Raw genomic sequence first — 27,530 nt, 5'->3', positions numbered from 1 at the left:
ATTCTGCCTATTCACATATCTCTGTATTTGAATACACAAGCCTATACCAATTTCTTTGGAGCTTCAGTGTAAATAGATCAATATCTTAATGCATTACATTCTTGATAAAATTGTTAAAAGAAAAAAGAAACAAAATGAATATTTATGAATCGCTCAAGAAGCGTAAAGATTATCCCTGAAAAATTACCAAAATCCATTACCTAGGAGTTAAAAAAATCCTGCTGTATTTCTATTTTCTACGACAAACGAATCTACAGAAAGAGTATTAATATATTACGTCAAAAATCAGAAGCACTAATGCGGCCCAAGTACTGGTGGAAGTTATTGTTCCGAGCGCGCTTATAATAAGTAAACCAGATCTTCCGAAAGCAGTCTCACCTTAGTCGAGTCTGAAGATCCTTACCTCATCAGTTAAAAGGAATGCTTAATCAAGAAATAACGATAATGAGGAAGACACCGCCTGAATCATTTCGTATGCTTCATTAGCATAGCTTCGATAGGAGCCATCCTCAAATCCTGCGTAGTTTGCAGTAATTAGACGTTTGGATCCAGAGATCAAAACTATGCTAATAAAACATGCAAAATGAGTCAGACGATGCCTTTCGTCGTTGTAATCACGTGCCTGTGGAGTATAGTCGCATTTGTGCCACTGGATTTCGTGATTTCCTGTCAGAAAGATCACAGTTCGTAGTGACTGAAGGAAAGGGATAGATTGAAATAACTGTCACGTGGCGTTCCCCGAGGAAGTGTTACGGGCTTTTCCTGTTCCGAATCTATATAAACGATTTAGGTGACAATCTAAGCAGCCCTCTTGGAGTGCTGACAGATGGTTCAAATGGCTCTGAGCACTATGGGACTTAACATCTATGGTCATCAGTCCCCTAGAACTTAGAACTACTTAAACCTAACCAACCTAAGGACAGCACACAACACCCAGTCATCACGAGGCAGAGAAAATCCCTGACCCCGCCGGGAATCGAACCCGGGAACCCGGGCGTGGGAAGCGAGAACGCTACCGCACGACCACGAGCTGCGGACTGTTGACAGATGATGCTGTCTTCAGCCATCTCCAAAATGATTTAGACGGCATCGAGCGAGAAGTGGCAATTGACTCTAAAGAATAAAAAGTGTGGGGTCATCTGCATGAGTACTAAAAGAAATTTCAATTATATTCTGAGTCATATAAATTTAAATGTTGTCATTTCAGCATAGGGATTACGATTCCACAGGAACAGTTAGAAGATGCAATAAATCTTCAAGGCATGTCCGGAAAGTAAGGTCCGATTAGGCGTGAAATAGAAACCACTGTGAAAATCCGATGGAACTTTGCACAAATGTGTTGGGCAGTGTCTTTAGTGTGCCTGTCGATCGCTTCACGTCGCTCATTTCTATTCATAGCGCAAAGCGATCACGTAGAAATGCCTAAAATGCCTCAAAATATGTGGAGCTGGCGAGAGATTTCGCCATAAGCTATGCCTCCCACATAACATATGTGGTGTCACCGCCAGACACCACACTTGCTAGGTGGTAGCCTTTAAATCGGCCGCGGTCCGTTAGTATGCGTCGGACCCGCGTGTCGCCACTATCAGTGATTGCGGACCGAGCGCCGCCACACGGCAGGTCTAGAGAGACTTTCTAGCACTCGCCCCAGTTGTACAACCGACTTTGCTAGCGATGGTTCACTGACAAAATACGCTCTCATTTGCCGAGACGATAGTTAGCATAGCCTTCAGCTACGTCATTTGCTACGACCTAGCAAGGCGCCATTACCAGTTACTATTGATACTGAATCATGTACAGTCAAGAGCGACGCTCATCATTACTGGATTAAAGTTAAGTATTCCACCAGCTACGTCCGTTTTTCTAAAGTCTAATTTCCTTGTCCTGTTCCAGACCTCACGCCAGCCAGCGTGAGCTAAAACGCGTGCCTTTCGGCTTCCTCTAGTACCCGGTGTTGGCTCTCCTGCCAACCCACAACAACATAAATGTCGTGTTTCTTTCTTGTTGACAATTTTCAGCAGCAGTCTGCAGGGGCAATGAAGACGCTCTTGCAGCGTTTTCGGTGGGAGGTGTTTTATCACCCACAATACAGCCTTAACTGGCTCGATCCGTTGTTCATCTCTGCTCACATGAACCGCTGGCTACAAAGACAACATTTTGGCACAAACAGCGAACTAGCGGAAAGCACAGGCGGCTGCTTTCTGGGACGAGGCTACAAGAAAGTTTACCCAATCCACGACAAATGGCTAAGTCGGAGTGGCGTCTATTTAGAGAGGCAGTTGGAAGGTGCGGCTGACTGTTACGAATAAAAAAGTTTTGATTTTCACTGCAGTTTTCATTTCGCGACCGATCGGACCTTGAGTGCTTACCGAACAGCCCTCGTACTAAAGAGACTGCCTATAGTACGCTTGTCTGTCCTCTTCTGTAGTGTTGCTGCGCTATATGGGATCCTTACCAGGTAGGACTGACGGAGAACATCGATATCGTTCAAAGAGGGGCAGGTCGTTTCGTACTGTCGCGAAGTAGTGAAGAGAGTGTCATGGATTATGACAGGCGAATTAGCGTGGCAATCATTAAAACAAAGGCGTTACTCGTTGAGGCGAGGCCGTTACACAGTCACCTCTTTGTCCTCTGATTACGAAACTATATAGCGGTCTCCTATCTACATAGGGGAAAAGACCTTGAGTAATAGAAAAAACGAAATCGGAGTTCGCACGGAAATATTTAAGTGCTCGTTTCTCACAGGGTAGAATTGTAGAGAAATACAGTGAAAGTTGTTCTATGAACCCTCTGTCAAGCACTTAAAGATGAATTGGAGACAGACGTAGCGGTTTCGGGCTTATAAGACATCACATCTTGAGTTATGAAACAAGTAACGGTTTCACGTAGCACCCTAGCGTTTACGTTGTGCCTAATGGTCTGCAGGTGTGTATTATTCTGGTATAGACGTCGAGGAATATGTCACGTCATCTCCTCGGCTGTTGCAGTAGTTTGCCGCTGGTAGTCGTTCGCGCCACCCCATACAGCGCTGGCCCGGGGACTACGCTATAGCAGTCTCTCATACGCAGAGCAGATGAAGATCTGACGAGAAGCGGCGGGGTAGTGGTGGTGGGGGTGAGGTGGCCGTCGGGAGGGGAGGGCGGCAGAGAGGAGCCGCAGGAAGGGGTGGTCGCGCCGGTGGGCGGGCCCAGGGGGCGTGTCCCGGCGACTGCCCCCCCCCCCCCCCCCTCCACCCCACACTGCGGCCGGCCGTCCCGGCGGCAGGCGTCGCGGCGCTCAGTCGTGCAGCGTCGCCGCGGGGATGGAGCAGCTGGCGCACTTCGTGTCGCAGTCCTTCGAGGCGCGGCCGGGCTCGGGCCAGGCCGCCGGCGACGGCGAAGCAGACGCCGACGGCGACCGGGCGTCGTCGCTGTCCAGGGGGTCCTCCTTGTCGCCCGCCGTCGACCCCGAGGACTCGCGGTCGTCCCCAGAGCCCGACGACGCCGCAGCACCAGGTACCCTCTCCTGGAGACCGTCTCTCTTTACCGTTGATTAAAAAGTTCCATCGTATGGGGTATCCTCCATGCCAACCAACGCAAGTAAGGAAAACGTCGATCATGAGATACCCAACTTGCGCCTTTCTCTCATGACACCCTGAAGGCTTGGATCAATGCTGGGGCAGCATTTCGTCTACGTCTACATCTATACTCTGCAAGCTACTTTACGATGTTTCGCTTCCCTCTTTTCCTGCTCCAGTCGCGAATGGTTCACGGGAAGAACGATTGCCGGTAAGCCTCAATGTGGGCTTGGATCTCTTTATTTTTGCCTCCACGGTAGGTAGGAGGAAGCAGCATATCGGTTGACTGTTTTACGGAACGTACGTTCTCGAAACTTTAACAACAGACCACACCAAGATGAAGAACGCTTGTGGCGTTGGCTGAGCATCGTGTCGCTTCCGCGCTACCAAAGGTATCTGTAACAAAGCGCGCTGCTCTTCTTTGGATCTTCACTATTTCCCTTGTCAATCTAATGTCGTACGGATTCCATACTGACGATTAGTACTCAAGTATTAAGCGAAGGAAGGTTTTGTAAGTTCCTCCTTTGTAGGTGGACTACACTTCCTGAGGACCCTCCCAATGAATCTGTCTTGCATATGCCTTAGTTTCGACTAGTATTAGACGGTCGTTCCGCCCTAAGTCTCTTTGTATGGCTACTCCTAGATATGTAATGGATGCGACTGCTTCCAGTGATTGTTCTGCAATCGTGTAATCATACATTAAAGGGCCTTCTGCCTGATTATGTGCAGTGGGCTACATTTGTGTATGTTGAGGGTCAATTGCCACTCCTTGCACCAGGCCTCGGTCCTCTGCAGGTGTTCCTGTAATTCTCTACGATTTTCCATCGTTGCGACTTCTTGCTATACAACAGCATCATCTGCAGGAAGCCTGATGGAACTTCCGGCATTATCCACTACGTCATTCATACATACTGTGGAAAATAATGGCTCTATAACAGTCCCTTGGGGTACGCCCCAAGTTACTTTTAGGTCTGAAGTTGTCTCTCCGCTGAGAATGACATGCTGCGTTCTGCTTGCTAGAAACTCTTCAATCCAACCAAACAGCTGCACTGATGTCCCGTACGGTCGTATTTTGTCCACTAGGCGGCAGTGCGGAGCTGTATAAAGCTCCTTCCGGAGGTTAAGAAAGATGGTATCAACTTTGGTGCCGGTATCTATTTCTTGACTTCCGAAAAGCATTTGACTCAATACTGCACCATCGCTTACTATCCACTGTACAATCATACGGTGTATCAAACTGACTTTGTGACTAGATTCAGGATTTAGTGGTAGGGAGGACGCTGCATGTCACATTGGATGGAGAGTCATCGGCAGAAGAAGGGGTAACTTTAGGCATGCCGCAGGGAAGAGTGTCGGGACCCTAGCTGTTAAAATTGTATATTAATGACTCGGCAGATAATACTAATAGTAACATCCGACTTTTAGCAAAACACGCAGCTATCTATAACGAAGTACTGCCTGAGAAAAACTATTCAAATTTCTAGTCAGATCTTGATAGGGTTTTAAAGTGTTGCGAAGATTGGCACCTCGGTTTAATGTTCAGAAACGTAAAATCAAGCATTTTACAAAACGCGGAGTAACCCAGTATATTGTGAATACAATATCAATACGTCGCAACTGGGATCATTCGACCCATACAAACACCTGATGTAGCAGTTTGTAGGGATATCAAATGGAATGATTATGCAGACTCCGTCGGAGGTCCGAGACTTCGAGTCATTGGCAGAATATTGCGAAAATTACAATCGGTCTGCAAAGGAGCTAACTTACAAAACACTCGTGCGATCTACCCTAGAGTATTGCTTAAGCGTATGCAACCCGTACGAAATAGGAGTAACAGGGGATATTGAAAGTATACATATTGCCCCCATAGGAATGCGAACACAACCTTAGACTAATCACAGAGCGCACATAGGTATTTAAACAATCATTCTTCCCGCTCTCCATACGCAAATGGAACGGGAAGACTGCCTGACCAGTTGCATCGTTTAAGTATCCAGGCGTAAAGCTGCAAAGCGGCGTGAAATGGAACAAGCGCGTGAGGTCGGTAGCAGAGAAGGAGTTCGGATCATTGGTTGAATTCTAAGAATGTGTAGCCTTTCTATAAAAGAGACTGCGTACAGAACATACGTAAAAGTAATTCTTATCTACTGCTCGAGTGTTCAGAGTACCCACCATGCAAACTTAAGAAAGATATAGATGCAATTCAGAGGCGTGTCTCTAGATTTGTAGCCGGTAGGTTCGATCGACACGGAAATGCAGGGTGGGGCAATAAAAGGGCCCGGATGAGTGGATACGATAGCATATAACTAAGCCACGAGACGCGCACACCACGTGTACAGCCGAACCTTGGAGCACATTTACACAATCTAAACGCCTGACAGGGTTGTTAGCAGATGTTAGGCTGGTTGCGGCCCTAGCTGACCACGCAGGTCACCTGATCTGTCAGTGTGCGATGTGTATCGTAACAGCCCTCATTGTCTTCAAGAGCTGCAGCAGAACATTTCGGATGAGATTACAGCAATTCTAGAACATTTCGGATGAGACTGCAGCAATTCCGACAGTCCGACTTCGATCCATCTTCAGCAACTTGCTGACCAGGGCTCAAGAGTGCCAAGAGATGAACGGCAGTCACATTCAACATCTGCTACAATGAGGTTAACGCAGTATTTCCATTCCTCTGCTGTGTTTCTTTGTACCATGGAACTCGGTCCTCTGGGCCACTTTTATTTGCCCCACATTATACTTCGTGAGCTCAAATGAGAATCTCTGGAGAGAAAACGACGTTCTTTTTGCGAAACACTGTTGAAAAAAATTAGAGAAACTCCATTTGGTGCAGACTGCAGAACGATCCAACTGACACAAACGTACATCTCGTTTAAGGCTCGCGAAGACACGATAAAAGAAATCTGGTCTTGTATATAAGCAGACACACAGTCATTGTTTTCCTTGCTCCATTTGTCAGTGGAACAGGAAAGACAATGACTAACATTCGGGGAAGGCACCCCCACTCTGCACCATATAGTGACTTGCGTAGCATGAATATAAATGTCGATGTAGATGCCCTAATAAGTGGTAGAAAGCACTTCAAAGTGGTTTGTAGAGTGTAAATATACATTTATTTATTTAATCGTACGGCTATTGCCCCCCGTCGGGCAGACCGTTCGCCGGGTGCCGGTCTTTCAATTTGACGCCACTTCGGCTGCCTGCAGTCGATGAGGATGGTAGGACGATGATGACGACAGCAAAACACCCAGTCCCTGAGCGGGGAAAATTCCCGGACCTAGCCGGGAATAGAACCCGGGCCCAGAGGATTGATAATCCGTCACGCTGACCATTCAGCTACCGGGGACGGACTATATAGATTAAAAATATTGTTAATTCAGACATCAGGCATTTGAAACTTCGATTCTCTAGTCGGAGCTTCCAAAGTCACACACGAACTGTTCGCCGTTGCCAATGGGCCACAGAGAAGTGCCAGTGTTATCGCAGTGTTCAAATAGGAGTGTGTGATATATTGTCTACCAACGGCGGCACCCCGTATTGCAGTCGGTCGCAGTGGGCAAAATACGTTCTGCGAACACGACCGCACGTGGCATCCAATGTGGCAGGGCTGTGCAGCCATTTACTAACAGTTATAAACGAAAGAACCCATACATGTTCCACAAGATAGCGTATGTTTCGGACATGAGTACTACGGAATAAATGCCTTACAAAACACTCGTTTGACCACTTATTTAGTATTGCTTCTCAGTCTGGGACCCTTACCAGGTCGGACTTTTAGAAGAGTGAGAAAAGAAACAACCAAGAACGGAAATTCGTAATGGGTCTGTTTGGAAGTGAGGAAGCATTACGGAGATGCTCAGTAATCTCCAGACACTAAAAGAGAGTGTTTCTATGACAGAGAAGTTTACGGTTTGACTCTTCAGGTCGCACGTTCCAAGAAAAATTATGAATTACTCCAGAACATTATTGCATAATACATTATTGAAAGAGAACACGCACAGTATGTTACGTTACTTATTTCTCCCTTCCCAAGATCTTTAATTATTCGAAGTGCAAATGTGGCTGAACGTAGTACTTCTGGGAGATCCAAAATGCGTTTTTCCGGTTTCATTTTCATCAATACGGACACCAGTTCTTTTTATTTTCCATCCTAAGTCTAATGTTCAAGGAAAACAAAGTTCTCGCACGTTACTATGTTTACTATATGGCAGAATCTCAAAATTATATACTTGCACGGTGCCATGACTTACATGTCACATGATGTCCCATCTCCAACTCAATGGCACGCACCAGCACATTTTACAGTTCTCCTTCCACATCATCTCAACGCGGCACATTCGGGGTATGGCGGATAGTCGAGGTGAACCACACGCTTAGCAGCCAGGTTTTCCAGTTTTGGCTCCATTACTTTTCTTGTAGATTTACAGGAGTATTGTACAGTCACAGAAAGATGTGTTCTTGCAGATTTTAGATTCGGCATAGTGCATAGTATTTTTGACGGAGCATATCAGAAATTGTCACTAAGACATAATTTCTGCACTCAAAATGCTGGTGTTACGTCAAGTGGTTCTCATAGTAGTGCGAGAGTTAAAAACCGTGAGTCGTTATCTCGCAACTTGGAAACGGAACTTTTGCAGACATACGTTTCCATGTAAAACATTATGCAAAGACCCTTCTACAGTCTCTAGATGTGTGTGATACAAATTTTAAAGTATCTTTTATGTACAGGCCCGTAAAACATTTTATCGAGAAGCATGATAAAAATGTGTCAAGCAAATATCGTTTAGCTACCATAGGAACGTTAACCAGCATGATTATCTTTCTTGTAACTTTTTTGACTAAGAGATAACCAAAGTACGTTTTCTTAAATAGTTTCCCATATTTATTATTCGGTAATCCGCTTCGTCTACTCAAGACCTGTTCATAAACACGTCACTGTTTACTGTTCACATAAACATGACGTTCTTAAAAACGTAACAAAAAACTGACTTAGACTCTGTCGCTGCAGCAAACATTGCTGGTAACCAGGTAAAGTAATTCGTCCACTTGCTGCATCTGACAGTAAGTTAATGGGAAGACTAGCAAAACGCACACCGATCACTCAGTCAACTACAGTAAGAGAAAAGTGATGATAATGCAGTTTTTAGTCAAGCAGTGCCTTTACTGCACACAATATATCGTTTAAAAGCACTACAGTTCGGTGCCACATGTATCTATACTGTAAATAAGAAAACATTATTAAAATTACTGTTCTGCTAACTTAATTGACTTTAGTAGAAATGGCTCTGAGCACTATGGGACTCAACTGCTGTGGTCTAATGTCCCCTAGAACTTAGAACTACTTAAACCTACCTAACCTAAGGACAGCACACAACACCCAGCCACCACGAGGCAGAGAAAATACCTGACCCCGGCGGGAATCGAACCCGGGAACTCGGGCGTGGGAAGCGAGAACGCTACCGCACGACCACGAGATGCGGGCACCCACACACCCTCACTTTAGTAGAGTAGCATTTCTGCCTTCTCTTGATTAATTTGTATTGTAGGTTTTTCACACACAGCTTCAATTGAAGACAGTTGACTGAATGACAGGTGTGCTGGTGTTTATTTTCTTTGTCTTTCCATTTGTTTACTGCAGCTGCAGCGAGTGGACGAGTTATCTACACAGGTTACTCTGGTTACCTACACAGCGTGTTAGCGCAGGAGACTAAGTCACTTTCGTGTTACGTTTTCAATAACGCTACGTTCTTGTGAATGGTAGATTGTGGTACGTTTCTGAACAGGTTTTCATGAGAGGAAGTGGACTGCGAAATAAAGATATAGGGTCCTATCGAAAAAGTACGACTTTTTCATTCGCGCAATACGCCATTAAGCAAAGTAGACATATTTTTATATGCAAATTAGAGTCAGTTTGATTACAGCTCATATTGAACCCTAGCGAAAACGGAGAGACTGAGGAAAAACATGTTTATTTTCACAATCAATAAAGTGATTGCGTAAGTGGTTTCTTCCTTCCTTCCGTCTATTCCGTTTAATCAGCGTGATTTCTGGGGGGAGAGATCTATTAGGTTGAGGCATAGGTTCGCATATTGGTATTCCGGTTGTTATTTATCGATTGTCATTTTTTATTTGTAGTTCACTGTTGCTCTTTCAGTTTACATACTAACATTTTGTTATTTGGAGATGGTGAATGGAGCTGTAGACGCCAGGAAATGGAGTGCAAAGTGAAGAAATCGGAACATTTCCGACATATTCTTCTATTTGAAGTGAATAAACAGAACGGTGACAGGGGCAGAGTCAGCCAGAAACATTGGCGCTTTGTAAGGGGATTATGCCATTGGACGGAGCATTGCAAGAAAATGGTCTTCTCGTTTTAAAGAGGACGGTTTTGAAATTAGCGATTATCCACCTTCGGGAAAACTTTCTGCGTTTGACGAAGATAGCTTAGACGCATTAATTCACAATGATCCACGTCATTGTACTCTAGAACTGGCAAATGTGATGAACTGTGATCATTACACCACTATGCGACATTTGAATACTGTGGGGAAGGTCCAGAAATCAGGTATATGGGTACCGCATGCTCCAAGCCAAAATCATAAAAATCATAAGGTGGTCATGTGTGCATCTCCGCTTGCTCGTCATCAGTTAGCTCTTGAACAACATCAACCATTCTCATCCTTTTCCGTTGCTGGTGACAAGAAATTAAGCTTTTATGCTAACATAAAGAAAAGAAAGGAACGGCTGAGCCCAAAGAAAACAGTAATTTCTCGTACAAAGATTTGCTCGCATTCGCAAAGGATAATTTTATGCATCCTGTGCAACAGCGGCGTATGGTGTACTACGAATTGCTTCCCTGAGCTGTAACCATCACTCTTCAAAATGTTGAAATGTGTGTGAATTCCTAAGGCACCAAACTGCTGAGGTCATCGATCACTTGACTTAGACACTACTGAAACTAACTTACGCTAAGAACAACACACACACCCGTGCCCAAGGGAGGACTCGAACCTTCGGCGGGAGGGGCCGCGCAATCTTTGACATGGCGCCTCAAACCACCACTGTTGACACCTATTATCAACAATGAGACGTCCTGTAGGCGCAGTCCAAGATCAACGACCAGGATGATTGCGTAAAGCGAGGCTACTTCACGATAACGGCCGCCCGCATTCTGTAGACTGACAAACAACATTATACAGGAATAGAGTTGGGGCATCATTCCGCACCCACCTCATTCACCTGATCTTGCGCCCTCAGATTTTCACCTTCTCCGCTCTCTATCTGACAACCTTCACGGAACTTGCTTTCCGGATGACTATGCGTCCGAACATGGTTCGACGAGTTCTCTGCCCCAAAACCACGTGATTTCTACAGCCGTGCAATCGGAAAGTTAGTCCAGCGTTGGCAGAATGTTGCAAATAGTGAAAGAGAACATTTTATTGATGACTGAAGTCTCTGTTATGTGTATTTGTTGTCTTTGTTGAACTTATGGAAAAATGCTACGAACTTTCGCACCAACCTGACAGATAGGTAACTAAGTAGTATCATTTCTAACTCCCTTTAACAGCGAGTGGTTTCGCATTATCCTGGTTAATGTCGCCTTGGTAGATAAACAACTTCTGCTTGATATATTTTATTATGTTACTTCTGGACAAAACGCTATTTGGGGAAATCGAGATAATTGGGCTACCATGTGTAAAGAATACAAGTGACACTGATTCTTTACATTGCGTTTATTTCAAAGTTTTTTTTTTCTCCAGTCGCAGTACATATAATTGTTTGGTTCTATTATTAACTAAAATGTATTCGACCTAAGTTCTGAAAATTTCGCGTATGCTCTCAATTTTCACGTCAGTTGACGGCGTGGTACAGTGGCGAACACGTTTAGTATATTCAAATAACTTACGGAATACAGCCGACTGACATCGTCGACCACCGCCGATACTTCGAAAGTTGACCACCTTGACATTTTCAAGGCAAAACTGCTGCAAGGAAGTGCTGTGCAAGTGAATTTCAAACCTTGGTTTGCGGAGTAACTCCGGAAACCACACACACACACACACGAGCGCTGTACACACTAGCGCCACCGAAGAACCAAAGATAACCGACGCCAGAAGTTATCGATACCGAAAATGAGTAAACAATGGATGAAGTAGCAATAACTCTGTTCTCTGTCTTTTGACAAAGGAGAGAGCAGCATTCCAGAATTTAAGGGAAAATCTCCCTCACTACTTATAAGCTTATTTGCTAATTTATCTCAACAGCTTCCTTAATAACACTATCTCAATAGCTGGAAGTGCAAGACAGAATCTCCGTGTTGTTATATTCCGTAGGATGACCAGTTCCAACACAATGTTCTGCAACAGCAGATTTATTCGGCTGTTCTAAGCGTGTGCGACGCTTATGCTTGGTACATCTGTCCTTCACGGTCCTGATAGTCTGACCAACGTATAACATGTCACAATTGCAAGGAATACGGCAGACACCCGCATTACACGAACCAAGATAATCGCCGCATGGGGTAGCCACGCGGTCTAAGGCGCCTTGTCACGGTCCGTGCGGCTTCCCCCCGTCAGAGGTTCCAGTCCACCCTCGGGCATGGGTGTGTGTGTGTGTGTGTTGTACATACCGTAAGTTAGTTTAAGTTAGATTAAGTAGTATATAGGCTTAGGGAGCGATGACCTCAGCAGTTTGGTCCCATAAGACCTTACCACAAATTTTCAATTTCCAAAATAATTCTTAACGGAAGCTGAAAGAAATCTAATCTTAGATGGAGGTCGGAAAACACATTTCACGCCATATTTACGCAAAACACGACCAATCTTGTTGGAGAGTTCCCCGCCTACGGCTGAAAGGCCGTAGTCAAAGGTGCCAACTAGGATACATCACCGCGGTTCGTCGAGGGCGCAACGCACGTCTCATCTGTCTTACGCTATATCCATTCTGACGGAAGGAGACCTCTAGATGGGTTAACTCAGTTGACAAACTCTCAGGGTCTGAGATGCCTTGGGCCATGTGTAGCAAGACACGAAGTAGCCCTACACGCTGAGCCAGATAGTTACATCTATCAGCCTGTAGATACAAGTCAGTGTGAATAGGCTTCCTACAAACAGCGTGTTGCAACGTACCATCAACCCTCTTCCTGACCAATGTATCAATAAAGAGAAGGCGTCGTCCTGTTCCAAATCCAATTTGAAACGAATATGTGGGTAGATTGAATTCAGGCATTCCAAAAAGTCGTTCAAATTCTCACTACCACAAGGCCAAACCAAACAAGTATCTTATGCACATCTAAAGAAACGCGCAGGTTTCAAAGCCGCCGACTCCAAGGAACGTTCTTCGAAGTCTTCCACAGAAATTTGCAAAAATAGGTGACAATGGGCTACCCAATGCAACTCCATCTGTCTGCTCACAGGCCGGCTGGAGTGGCCGAGTGGCTGTAGGAGCTTTAGTCTGGAACCGCGCGACCGGTACGGTCGCAGGTTTGAATCCTGCCTCGGGCATGGATGTATGTGATGTCCTTAGGTTAATTAGGTTTAAGTAGTTCTGTGTCTAGGGGACTGATGACCTCAAATGTTAAGTCCCATAGTGCTCAGAGCCATTTGAACAATTTTTTTTTTTTTGTCTGCTCACAGTACTGGTCATCGAGTAAGTAGGTTCGCTAATTCAACACCAGACCTAACCGCAATTAAAAGTAATGAATCAGACAGAGGAACACAATTGAAGAGAGATACCATATCAAAACTTACTAAAATATCAGTCATTCAGACGCATTCCCTCTAATCGACTTAAGAAATCCGCCGAATTCTTAATGTGATGCCCACACCGACTAACTAGTGGGCTTAACAGAGTAGCGAGGTGTTTTTCTGCACGATATGTCAGAGCAGTAATGTTACTGACAATCGGACGAAGAGGGACCTCTCATTTGTGGATATTCGGAAGGCCATATAACCTAGAATCTTGATAGTCTCTAGCGACAAGGAAATTTACTTCAGGAGGCTGTTAGTCTTTCTCTCAACTTTTTTGTGGGGTCAGCACGATCATGCGCCACGCTGAATCAACCGAGCGAAGTGGCGCAGTGGTTAGCACACTGGACTCGCATTCGGGAGGACGACGGTTCAATCCCGCGTCCATCCATCCTGATTTAGGTTTTTCGTGATTTCCCTAAATCGCTCCAGGCAAATGCCGGGATGGTTCCTTTGAAAGGGCACGGCCGACTTCCTACCCTAATCCAATGAGACCGATGACCTAGCTGTTTGGTCTCTTCCCCCAAACAACCCAGCCCCATGCTGAATCAGATAGTAAGCACTGCGTCTTCTGAACGCAATTCTTGCTGTAATTCTGCAGCATTGCGCTTGTCCGCGTGGAAAATAATAATGTCCGGACCGTCACCCAAATATTTGTTTCAGGATAGAGGTGGAAAAGAATGGCTGTCTTCCCTTACTTGACGTGTTGGTCAGGAGGAAGGTTGATGGTATACGTTGCGACATGCTGTTTATGGGAAGCCTGCTCTCACTGACTTGTACGTCTCTACGAGCTGGTGGTAGTTATCATCCGGCTGAGCGTGAAAAGCGTACTTCGTACCCTGATTCACAGGGAGCACGTCGTTTCCTACCCTGAGAATTTGCCAGCCAAGTTAACCGATCTTGTAGTCAAAAATGGTTCAAATGGCTCTAAGCACTATGGGACTTAACATCTGAAGTCATCAGTCCCCTAGACTTAGAAGCCGGCCGCAGTGACCAAGCGGTTCTAGGCGCTACAGTCTGGAGCCGCGAGACCGCTACGGTCGCAGGTTCGAATTCTGCCTCGGGCATGGATGTGTGTGATGTCCTTAGGTTAGTTAGGTTTAAGTAGTTCTAAGTTCTTGGGGACTGATGATCTCAGAAGTTAAGTCCCATAGTGCTCAGAGCCATTTGAACCATTTTTTTTTTTAGACTTAGAACTACTTAAACCTAACTAACCTAAGAACATCACACACATCCATGCCCGAGGTAGGATTCGAACCTGCGACCGTAGCAGCAGCGCGGTTCCGGACTGAAGCGCCTAGAACCGCTCGGTCACAACGGTCGGCCCATCTTGATGTCACGTTCCGTCAGAATGGATTTAATGAGAGACAGATGGGATGTGTGTTGCGCTATCGACGAACGGTGCACCGTATGAGTGATGATAGTACTAAGTTGGCACCAAGGTCTACGGCCTTTGTGCCGTGCGCAGGAAGCATCTCTAACAAGATTGGTAGAATTTTGCGGAAATATGATGTGAAATGTTTTTCCGACGTCCATCTGAGATTAGAGTCCTTTTAGATTCCGTTAAGTTTGATCTTGGTTTGCGTAAGGCGGTCTATCGTACTCCTTGCAATTGTAGCAAGTCATATATTGGTCAGACTATAAGGACCGTGGAAGACTGGTGAGCTGTGCATAAGCATTACACACGCTTACAACAGCCGAGCAAATTGGCTATTGCAGAACACTGTCTTGGCACTGATTATGCTGTGGAATGTAACAACACGGAGATTCTGACAAGCGCATTTACAGGTATTGGACCAGTATTATTAAGGAAGCGGTTGAGATTAAATAAACGAATAACCTTGTAAATAGGGAAGGAGATTTTTGCTTAAATTCTGCGTGGAATCCTGCTCTCTTCCTAGTCAAAAAACAAAGGGACAGAGTTGTTGATACTTCACCCCGTGTCAAGTCATTTTCACTATCGATATCTTCTGGCGCAGGTCATCTTTAGAGGTTTGGTGGTGCTAGTGTTGGCAGTGTGTGTATGTGTGTGTGTGTGTGTGTGTGTGTGTGTGTGTGTGTGTGTGTGATGACATTACCCGGCTGCATCACGGTAAGTTATCTGAACGTTGTATACGCCGTAGAAACTCAGGCCTTGCACCATTAGTGTAAGTAATGATAACAAATTGCACTGATTCGTATGTGTATAGAACATACTAGATACCGTCTCAATAGATATTTCCGGCGCTTCTTGGTAGAACATTTTCATATTTAAAAGCAAAAAACATATACATTTTGTTTTTTCACTTGTATTTGTTTATTATTAATTGATTGTCAACTTAGAATCGACTAGTAAAAAGAAATCGTGGAAAATAACACAGTTGTGGAGCAAGTCTTGTTCATTTTTAGCAGGTAAACTGATAATAGGTACGTTTTCATCTTGGAAAAAACCACAGCTCTTTCTCACGATATGCTATGGGGCAAGTAAGAAGTATCAAAATTACCGAGAAAGATTGAAAAGCAGTTCTGCTGCTTCTAGCTTACATCTCCTAGAAGGGTGATAAGAATAAAACGAGAGAGGATACGACGCGATGGAGGCATAGTTAATTTTACCGCTCTCCGTTCGAGAGTGTCACAGGAAAGGGAGTGGAAAAATCTATGGTCTAAAGTACCGCATTACGCAAATTTATGTACAGAAATCAGTCAATGTAAGTAAACAGGTGACCGACAAAGACTCTTACAAGAATTCAGAAGCAGCTACCCGTGATTTTAGCTTATCTACTCCCCATTTGCATATTCCACACTTTAAATATTTTATGTTCGTTTTCAGAAGGAGAACCGATATAACTTTTACATGGCTTTGGCGTTTCTTAAGATTAAGTTGCAAAAACTGAGAACCGAAAGCAGTTTTGCTTCATACTGAAGTCATTGAAAGAAATGAGCAGCCACGAAGTTCATTGGATAGGCCTACTGCCGAAATAGAGACTGCTTTATGTTATATCTGATATAGCTGTCAAGTGGTGATGTATTATACGTTGCATTAACTAGCAGCTCTAAAATTTTACTCCGCCATCGTATGTTTTGTGCTTGAAGTAGCTTCATCATCTGACATGCTTTAATGAGTTGTATCGCGAATGAATTATTGAAAATAAAATAATTGTTGCCCCTGGAAGCCGTTAGATAAGAAACCGGCAAATCGTGTCATCTCCTGGAACTCCTTGCTTGATGTACGCCGAACGAATGTCGAAAGAGGAACCAGCCCCAGCCTCACATCTGCGTTACGTGACGTGGCATCCGCTGAACACACTGTCAGCTGGGGAGACACGATGCAGAGTCAACCTCAGGAAATGGGGACTTCAGCGGTTATGCTGAAATTTGGAATTGTGGTGAGGTGCATGACTAACAGCATGTGCTAGCCTGCAGGATCCTGACGGACACGTACACTAACGGTGAAGTTGATGCAGCTAACAAAACAGTAGTGAAAACCGCAGAATAGTGGACTCTCCATGAAATATGAAGAGAATTATCTTGCTGTTTCTTTTTTTAAATATTCCTTTATGTATTTTGTAAGTTCTTGTTGTACATATTAACCTTTCTGTATTTTATTGAATTTTCTCTGTACTTGCTACTTCGTATGTGATTAATCTCTATATGTCATTAATGCTCTACCAGTATTACAATTATTTCATGTTCTGCACGCATAAAATAAATCTTGCATCGGGTTAGTCATCTAATAATGTAGACAGCTGTTCAGTAGATCTTCTCTGTGTATCTGAGCACGTCGTCATTTGTTACGTAGACCTATGTTTCGGCTGTTGTTGGAAATGTCCTTCACACATTGGTGTATTTGCACCTGGTGTAGCGGTTGCGGTTCTTAATATTTTTTCTTCAAAATGCAGCTAACTCGGCAAATTTAATTACGATTGTTTCTAATCGCTATGATGTAAAATGCAGTCCAGTTATATAAGAACATATTTTCTTTCATTGACGTTACATTCTGCTCAGTGGACCTAATTAACTGTGTATCTTCCTTTTCTTCAAACTTTTTCAGTGAAACAGAAGGGAATTAATAATAGCTATTGTTGAAAAAGTCTAAAGAACAGAGAATGTGCGACTTTGTGGAGTCCATCTTCTAGACATTATCGGCTTGCACAGCAGGTATGATTGTTGTCAGTTTGTGATCCGCAGCGAACGAAATTCAGCCGGCCTCGTCGATCACATGCTCCACATGAAAAAAAAGATAACTGAATTGTAAAGCCGAGCTGAATTTGACATTACCTGTGATTGCGCGCCGGCCGCTGTGGCCGAGCGGTTCTAGGCGCTTCAGTCCGGAACCGCGCTGCTGCTACGGTCGCAGGTTCGAATCCTTAGATTAGTTAGGTTTAAGTAGTTCTAAGTCTAGGGGACTGATGACCCCTGATGTTAAGTCCCACAGTGCTTAGAGCCATTTGAACCATCTGTGATTGTGCCACTGGTAGCAGCATGAGCGTTGGTGTCAACAAATTTGTGAAACTACACTGGTTAGTGTTTACTCTTTTTTAATTTTTATTTCAGTTTTGCAAGGGCTGGACGGCTGGCAACAAATAAAACTGCTATGAAGCCTGTTAAAAATATTACAAAGTTGTGTAGGTACCATTAAGCAAATAAGAAGATAATCTTGTAATTAAAAACTGCACACAAATGATAACTTGACGAAATTTCAATGTAGACAGACGATTAAAATGATACTTAAAAATACAGGAATGATGTCGCTGCTGCTATGATATAATGACGCTGCCGATGAAATGAAACTGTGGGTACAATAACTCTACAACGAAAAACTACAAGAGGAGGATAATATTGCTTGAGAAGGGAAACTATAGGATACATTAGGATGAGTTGGAGAAGAATAGTTGTGGATTGGACCTGGTGGGACGGTTGTTTGACGGAACGGTTTTTGGAAGTGGGATATGGTTGAAGTTCCGGTGTGAAAGTATGGATTAGACAAAGAGTTGCTTGGAAAATGGGATATGGGTGAAGTAGCACAGCAGGGTATTCGCACAGATGATTAATGCGTAGGAAACTGGATGTTGGGACTGTGTTTTCCGGTTGATGTGCTGGATTAGGAAGTGCTCTAGGAAAGGAGTGGGAAATTAATGATACGTTAGTGCTGCGTTCAGAGTTACGTATTGACGCTTCATCGCTGCCTTTATAACTATTTTCAAGCACATTACTGATCGATGTGTGTGTGGTAGGGGGGGAGGGCGATGTGGCTGTCTGATCGCCACTCGTTTGTGTGGGTATTAAGCGTGGTTGTGTCGTTTTGTGTAGTTTTGCTATGCCCACATGGAGTAAGAACTTTATCATAGATTTTATGTTTATGCAGTGAGCCTGAATAACTCAGAAAAGTGAAGTTTAAGTCAGTTGTCACTTATGTTAAGAAGAAATACAAATCTAAAAACAATGATATCCTTAGATTTTGTTGTGAGTTGCATTTTGAAGTTTGTGCTGTAGAAGCTGAAAATCATGGAAAGTTCATAGTAGCAGCCACAATGTACTGGGCTCCAGCTTGTGCTTTTAAGCTATCCATGGAACAACTAGATGCACCACGAACGTTTTTAACTTGTAGAAAGAATGAGGTAATGTGAAGTGTAGGGTTGAGTTAAAATTTTAAGAGCATATCTATTCTAGAACTATAATTAAGCCCCTTATCATTTCATAGAATCTGACTCTCCCTCATACAATTAACAACAAGAGCTACAGAAGTCATAACATTTATATACACATTGAGATAGAAAAGTCAAATGTAAATATCAGTAATTAAATTACAACAACAATAGATGATAGACGGATTGAGGACAACAAAATGTATTTCCCAAAACCGTCGGGAAATATGTACAAAAAACACTTGGGAGCAATGAAAAATGTTACATAGTCTACACCTCTTCCATGAAATCGCCACGGATTCCGAAAACATCGATGACGCGAAAACCCAAATTGCCCTTTTCTCAGCCATGGATCAAGGCCATTATGGAGATTTAATATTTATTTAATATTTCTTTACTGTAGAAAACCATTTCATTTGGTAGCGCACGAAATGTTACTCGCAAAAATACTTTTATCACTGATTTGAGGGTTTATTGGTACGGAGGACGCAGCATGTTAACTCTTACGGGTAGCCATCCGCGTTAGCACACCACTTTCAGGATCCGGGGAGGCGCGTTGGCCTGGGATCGAATCCGCCTGGCGGATTAACGATGAGGGCTGGTGTGCTGGTCAACCTGGATGTGGTTTTTGGGCGTTTTCCCGCATTTCACTAGGTGAATACTGGACTGGTACCCACGTCCTTCTTCAGCCACACAATTCATAAACATTTCGAAAATGTTCACACTCTTTGACACGAGATAACACCTGACGCAGGTCTAGCTGGGAGCAAATATTAACACGCACCCAGCCTTGTGTGGAAACGGGATACACGACAGGAGAAAGAGGAACAAGAAGAGGACGCAGCACGTGTTATCTTGGAATGTAGAGTCATCCACAGAAACGGAAATAACAACAGGCATGTCCCATGCAGATGTAGTGGGACCAAGCTATTCTAGTCATATGTTATTGTGCTGGTAGACAACAGTACTAATAACTTCATAATTATTGCAGATGATGCACTTATCTAAAAAATGCTACACAAATATAAAAGTCAGATCTTGACGAGATTTATCGGTGGTGCAAAGATTGGCAGGTTGTTTTAACTGTTTATAAATCTAAAATTATGGACTTCACAAAAGAAAGAAAGTTAGTATCCTTTGACTGTAATAACAACGAATCGAAAATGGAATGAGTCAGCTTGTACAAATACCTCGATGTAACAGTTTGTAGATATAGGAAATAGAACGATCACATAGACCCACTTGTAGGCAAGGCAGATGGTAGACTTCGTTTTATGGCAGGATGCTGGGAAACGCAGTCAGTCTACGAAGGAGATTACTTATAAATTTCTCGTTTATCCCATCGTGAAATATTGATGAAGTGAGTGGAACCTGTACCAATTAAGAATAACAGGGTAACACACTGACACAAAGAAGGGCAGCAAGAATGGTCACAGGTGTATTTAACTGAAGGGAGTGAGTCGCGAAAATGGCGAAAACTTTGAATTGGCAGACTCCTGAAGATAGGCTCCAATCATCCCGCGAGATCCTACTCACAAAGTTTCAAAACTCAGTATTAAGTGAAGAAGCTAGAGGTATTCTTCATCCTGCTAGGTATCGCGCCCTAAGGGACCTTGAAGATTAGACTAATCACAGATGCTCAAAACCATTTTTCCCGTGTTCCATAAGCTACTGGAACGGCAAGATGCCCTAACATGCGGTACCATGCTAAGTGCCTCCTGAAATTCATTATAACAAAGCATTGGCCATATTTACAGGCCTACTATAATGATTCATTCGTTTTCAGAGTGCTGTTTAGTATTACGTATAGAAATACAGTTGTCAAAATAAATGTTGCATGTTGATTTATTGACAATAATGGACGTAATAGGAAACAAAACTGACTTTTTCTGTCAGATAAAGTCATAAGAAAAAAATAAAGAAGATAAAAACATTTCCTCTTGATAAACACAGGTAAAAAGAAAAAAAACCTATCAAAAAAATATCACTCCAAATACCAGAGTTTCTTTTCACTATAATCTTGCATAACACATTATTGTTAAACCAAGTGACTCTTATCGTAATTAGAGACATTTCTGAATGCGGTTAGGTATACTCCTTGCCAAATTGTCCAGATAAGCCTTTGGATACTGTCCCATTCTTCCAAAGCGTCCTCTATGGTGCCCTGTAAAGTCCCCGCTGGGACAGGACGATTGCAAACCGCTCGTTTTGCTATGACCCAGCATGCAGATTATGGAGGCCACTGCATCCGACTGATTCTATGCTTCACTAGGAAAGTGTTCACAAGATTGTGACGATGGGGGTCGTGCACCATTGTCCATCAACGTCAATCCCTCTCCAAAATGTTCACCAACTGAAGCCACAATGCGTGCAAGGATGTCGCCCCGATACTTTACACTAGTCATGTTCCTATGTATTGGCACAAGGGGTGTCCTGGGTCCATGCATTATTCCACCCCAAAATATGACTAAACCGCCTTGCTAAGGGTAATGGTCTATTATACATTTAAGGTATAAACAATGTCCTCGATGCCTATCAGTATTATCATGGTAGAGACTGATATGGGTCTCACCAGGAAAGAGCGTTGTGTACCAGTCCTTCCTAGTCCACACAGAGTGGTTTCGTGCCCATGCGACACAAAGCCGATTTAGAGGAGTCTTGAGAGGTCTTCCGGCACGTAATCGCTGCTCATGGAGCTTATTTCGTATCATCTGTATTGACACCTGCAGACCTGTAGCTGTTTGCAACCGACGTCGGAGACGTGTAACATTGTAATGAGGGCTCTTGCTTGTTTTATACACAGATATCGGTCTTCCAAACCCGTTATTTTTCTTTCGCGACCATTTCTGTTTCGGTCCTCAACTGATCCTGCCGCTAGAAACTTGTTCTAGATTCTAGAGACGGCTCACAGGGACTTTCGCTGCGACAGTCTATCTGCCTCATTCCCTGCTCCATTAGAGTGACAATGGGGAACATCCGTTATTGTTGTCCAAACCACCCTGCAGCACGACAACTCTCATAGCACAAGTACTGCAATGTTTACACTGGAACGGTTACTGAACTTCAACTTGGAGGTGAAGTGTTCATCCCCAAGCGTTTCCCGCATTTTGGTGCATATACTGTCCCCTCGCGGTAGAAAAATGGGCTGTTTCCAGTAGAATTACGTTACCCCCTTGTATTGTTGTCATAAGGTATTTCTGGAACTTAATGATCAGTATAAAAGTTTCTGCAGTATGCAACATTTACTTTGACGACGGTGTGATTGATGCATGAATAGAACCGTGCACTACCCAGGTTTGAATTTTTCACTCTGTGACTGTTCTATGAGTGCCCCTCTGGTTACACAGCACACGTCCAAGAGGTAGTCAAGATTGTTCCATATCTTACGCAGCAACTTTCTGTCAATGGTCATCATTGCGGCATTGATGCATTCTCTGAGCTGTTCCAGTGTTCTTCGCAGTGGTGGTACGTCATCAATATGCCCCTATTGGAAAAAATCGTAAGGCGACTTGGTGGTCAATGGAACAAAGCCACTTCATCTTCACCACTGTGCCCATTCCAGCGATGCGAAAGTTCGTCGTTTATGCACGAACGTCGATGCTCCATCGAGGCGGTGCGCCCTCTTGTTGAAAGATGAAATGCTCGGTAACGGCAGTCATTTTTGGAAACAACCGCAACTACAAATTATCAAGGCAAAATGTACCCGTCATGATTTTCTCACTCTGGAAACACGATTGATTCAGTTTGGTCTGTGACACTGCACCCAAAAAACATTAACCTTCGGCATATGTCGTTGCTGCACCACAATATGAGGATGTTCAACGCTCCACACTCTCACATTGTGGTGACAAACCTTTCAAAATAAATGGAAGGTTGTTTCGTCGCAGAAAATCAACTTGGATGCGAAGTGTTTTCCCTTAAGTTCCTGCGTTGTGATGTAAAATTGAAGACGCCGGTCTTAATCTTCTTGCTTTAATTGTTTCATGTCCATTATAATTATCCGGGCTGTTATGCCGTGGTCGGTTGATGAATTTTGTCTCAATTCCCAACGTTTCGTCTCCGACTGCGGGAGACATCTTCAAGGGGGTCCGTAGGTCGATGGAAGGTCCAACACACCCACTGGCTCGCTACTGACTGGGTGTGTTGGACCTTCCATCGACCTACGGACCCATTTGAAGATGTCTCCCGCAGTCGGAGACGAAACGTTGGGAATTGAGACAAAATTCATCAACCGACCACGGCATAACAGCCCGGATAATTATAATGGACATGATATTTCCGGCCGTGAAAGTCTACATTTTAATTGTTTCACGACCTGCTGATGATACGGTTTGAAATACAACCGCCGCCGCAAAATCTCTCAGACAATGTACTGCGGTATTCCAAGTTCGTGGCTTGCACTGACCTTTGATATTTGTACTGCGTGCGAAGCTATCTCTCGCCCTCTCCACGGTTGAATCTGGCACACTCGGTCGACCGGTACTTTTCTGTTCACACAGACAACCAGTGTTCCTAAATTATCAACACTAATACACTACGCTCTGTTTACAAGGCGTTTCATTTCTATACTTCCTTCTGAACGCACGCTGCACTGTTGGAACAAAAAAACATCTCGCATGTTCCATCACACAAATGCTCTTGTCACGCTTCGTCGCTCTTTCGTCAAGGCACTGCCCTCCTAATGTCAACTGGTGGGCACAATGGAAACTCTATGAGTTTGCGATTCTCATTAAGCATCAGTCATATTTCTACTTTCAATACTTTGGAAAATATAGAACTTTGAAAACGAATGTGTCATTTATAGTAGCCATGTCAGTGATGTCAAACATAAATAAGTGGCAGGAAGAGAAATGTGTGTGAAATCTTATGGGACTTAACTGCTAAGGTCATCAGTCCCTAACCTTACACACTACTTAACATAAATTATCCTAAGGACAAACACACACACCCATGCACGAGGGAGGACTCGAACCTCCGCCGGGACCAGCCGCACAATCCATGACTGCAGCGCCCTACACCGTTCGGCTAATCCAGCGCGGCGCAGGAAGAGAACCCCTTACCACCGAAAGTAGTTGCAGCTATGACGTGGCTTACTTGTCGAAGACTACGTTCGGGGAGGAAACAGGAACTAAACACTGTCTTGAGCCTACTTGGGAGTGAGTAGACGTTAAGTACAGAAACGACCACTGGCTAGGTGCTAAGTTAGTGGCCTGTTAGTCAAAGTCCGAGGACGATGACTGCTCTGGGTTAAGTTTAATAAGATAACACTTAGAGGTTGGGGCTGAAGGCCGGAACGTTCAATTCAGAATAACGTCACTCAGTGTTCCGCAGCAGAAGCTAAAGTTCCTAAACATCAGCCTGCATGAGAGGCCGGAAGAAGAAATGACAGTGACTTGTATTAGTGAAGTTTGTCCCTAACGATGGACTTCGAGAGCAATCCTGTTTGGTGGGGTGAGTAGCACCCGTCGCCTGTACCGGTAGAGGCTCTCGAAGCTTCACTCTGTTATGTGCTTTTTTTGTGGGAGGTTGAAACACAGCTTCACCGGAGGCTCACGGCCTTACTGTCTTGATGGATGGTAAAACTGTCCCATTCGACAATTATCTTTCAAATGTTTGAAATGGCACTAAGCTCTATGGGACTTAACATCTGAGGTGATCAGTACCCTAGACTTAGAACTACTTAAGCCTAACTAACCTAAGGACATCACACACATCCATGCCCGAGGCAGGATTCGAACCTGCGACCGTAGCAGCAGCGCGGTTCCGGACTGAAGCGCCTCGAACCGCTCGGTCACAGCTGCTGGCAATTATGTCTTTCCAAAGTCATCAGTGAAGTGCACCTTGAAGGTGTAACGATGCGACTTGAAGACCCATAGCATCCTCCGACGGTGGAAGTTCAGGTAGCGGGCAAATATTAACTAACTAAGAACTGCAGTATGTATCAACACCGGTTGTTGACGATGGTCGATACCCATCGAGTGGACAAGTCAACACTGCTGTCGTTAGCCACGGTCAGAATCGGAGTTCTCAAGGATGGTGAGAGGAAGTTGGTGTCGGTGCCAGTGCCAGGGAGGCGTTGTGCCAATGTTTCGTAAGCCAGGGACCGTGTCGCGTTGGGATTCTACTTTGGCATAAAGGCGCCTCTCTTCTCTCACATGGGCGTCTTGAGAGTGGCCATGTCCGTTTGATCGTGGAGGGTAACTACCCTCGTGAGGAGTCGGGCATGCAGGCTCCACCGAAGCACCTTATTCTGCAGGCGTTGGAGGGTCTGCATGCGGGAGGCACTAATCGCAGCCCACGCAGTGGAGCCATAGGTGAGGGTCTGTTGTGGTGCTGTCACTGGCTTATATAGCTGCATGCGGCGGAATGCTGTTGAAACTATTTCCCTGTCACGTGACGCGCGGGCGCTAGTAGGTTCCTTGTTAGCGGCACACTCTGCAGGCCGGTCTTGATGGTGTACTGTCGTATTTGCGATGTCGAGGCGTGCAGGGGCTGTGGTTGCTGCCCGCGTGGTGCAGCTGCCCGAAGGGTTGCCGATCTATTAGGCGAGAGCCTCTGACATTGCAGGTAACGCCTAGACAAAAATATGTGGCAACGCAGATTAAGAAGAATTTAAAATTATTTACAAGGGCGTACTGAAAAGAAATACGTCTGAATTTTATATCAATATTAGTTGGGTATTGCGTGTCGTGTATGTTACTCGGTCGACTTTCCCACTCGCTGATGCAAAATGCAACAGTCCGCACCGAGCGGGGTGGCGCAGTGGTTAGACACTGGACTCGCATTCGGGAGGACGACGGTTCAATCCCGCGTCCGGCCATCCTGATTTAGGTTTTCCGTGATTTCCCTAAATCACTCCAGGCAAATGCCGGGATGGTTCCTCTGAAAGGGCACGGCCGACTTCCTTTCCAATCCTTCCCTAATCCGATGAGACCGATGACCACGCTGTCTGGTCTCCTTCCCCAAACCAACCAACCAACAGTCCGCCGCTAGAGGGCTCCAAATTGCAGCGTGTGGCATGGTAGTTTGTGACATAATTATATCTGTGCGTGTGAAACTGCATGCTGTAATCGAATTTCTGAACGCATGAGAGTTCGTCAACACATACAGCACCCTCTCCTTCCGCGTGACAACGCGCTGCGACATCTGCAACGATCCGACGTCTTTTCACTGTCATTGATCGTCCTCCATATAATCCTGTCATAGCTCTAGCCAACGTTCACCTTTTTCTAAAAGAACACTTTCGAGGAATTCACTATTGTAATGATGAAACGGTGCAAGCAGGGGTGAGGTTGTGGTTCCCCTTCAACGAAGTCAGACATCCTACAGTGACGGTATCAACAAACTGGTCTCTAGTCGGGAGAAGTGTGTTCATCGCTAGGGTGACTGCGTCGAGAAATACATATGTAGTCATGAAGAATAAATATGTAGAACGTTAATAAAGTTTGTTTTATTTAAAAAGTCTTCGATAGTTTTCACATACAAAATTCTGAGGCATTACTTTTCAGCATGCCCGCGTATTAAAAGGAATATTACACTACTTTTGTATGAAGATGGTGCACGGCAATAGATGTCTTACACTGATTTCTCTTTAACTCTGAGAGGAGTTGTAGAACGTGTAGTTTTGCTCTTCTTGACAGCGACTGTAGACATGACCCTGATGCAATCTTGAGGTCGGTCTTGAGGTACTTTCGATACCGTGAAACACTATCACTGATAATGTACAATGATACCGACTGAGAGAAAGCGTGTCTCCCCTCACATTCGTGTTTGGCCGAGGGATGTATTACACCTGGGAACTATCTGCGTGCATAAAACAGTCCATTTTTGTGTGGCAGCTATGATGCCTGACCGTATCCATGTTGCGCCCCTCTGGAGGTTGGCCTTGTGTGGTACCCTCCCTGTGTATGGTTGTGTCTTGTATCGGAATCAACAGCAAAAAGAATAGCATTCCAAAACAAATTTAATACATAAAAGGATCTTATACATTTGAACTAATGTTCGTAAGTGTCAAATTGATATCTGAGAAATGTGTAAAACTTATTTTTGATATCGGAATATGTAAATCTCAGTGCGAGGCAACAGAATTAAGTGAAAATTCATTTGTTAACTGAAATATGTGGAGCTCACGCTACACGTATGCGAAACCCAGACAAGCCGGTACATCAAACAATTCCTGTGCTAGAAAGTAATCCATTTTCAGTGAAATTTACATATTCCATCCGACTGCAAAACAGAATGACTCACCTTAATATGTTGGCCTTGATTATTGCTAATCGTTATCTTTAGTCTTGCAAACAATTACTATAACAGAACTGTTTTCACAAATACACTCTGCCAATCACTGTGCCTTACAGTGCACATGAACTTTATGGTAATTTAATTTATTGACCTACATGTCCGTACGGAGAGCTCGTCTGCTCTGCAGCTAGTCTCTATTAGGAATAAAGACGTAACTGTCAAAAAACAAATTTCATCTGGCGTACTTGTGATGTGCAGTGCAAGACGGTATCTTATCAAGTTTCATAAATACTTCTCAGTACACAACTCGCGATGTGCAATGCGAGTCTGCAAACAGAGTCATGAACGTAATTGAAG

This window comes from Schistocerca cancellata, chromosome 6 (genome assembly GCF_023864275.1).
Source record: "Schistocerca cancellata isolate TAMUIC-IGC-003103 chromosome 6, iqSchCanc2.1, whole genome shotgun sequence".
NCBI classification, from domain to species: Eukaryota; Metazoa; Arthropoda; class Insecta; order Orthoptera; family Acrididae; genus Schistocerca; species Schistocerca cancellata.
Note: the sequence above shows the minus strand (reverse complement) of the source record.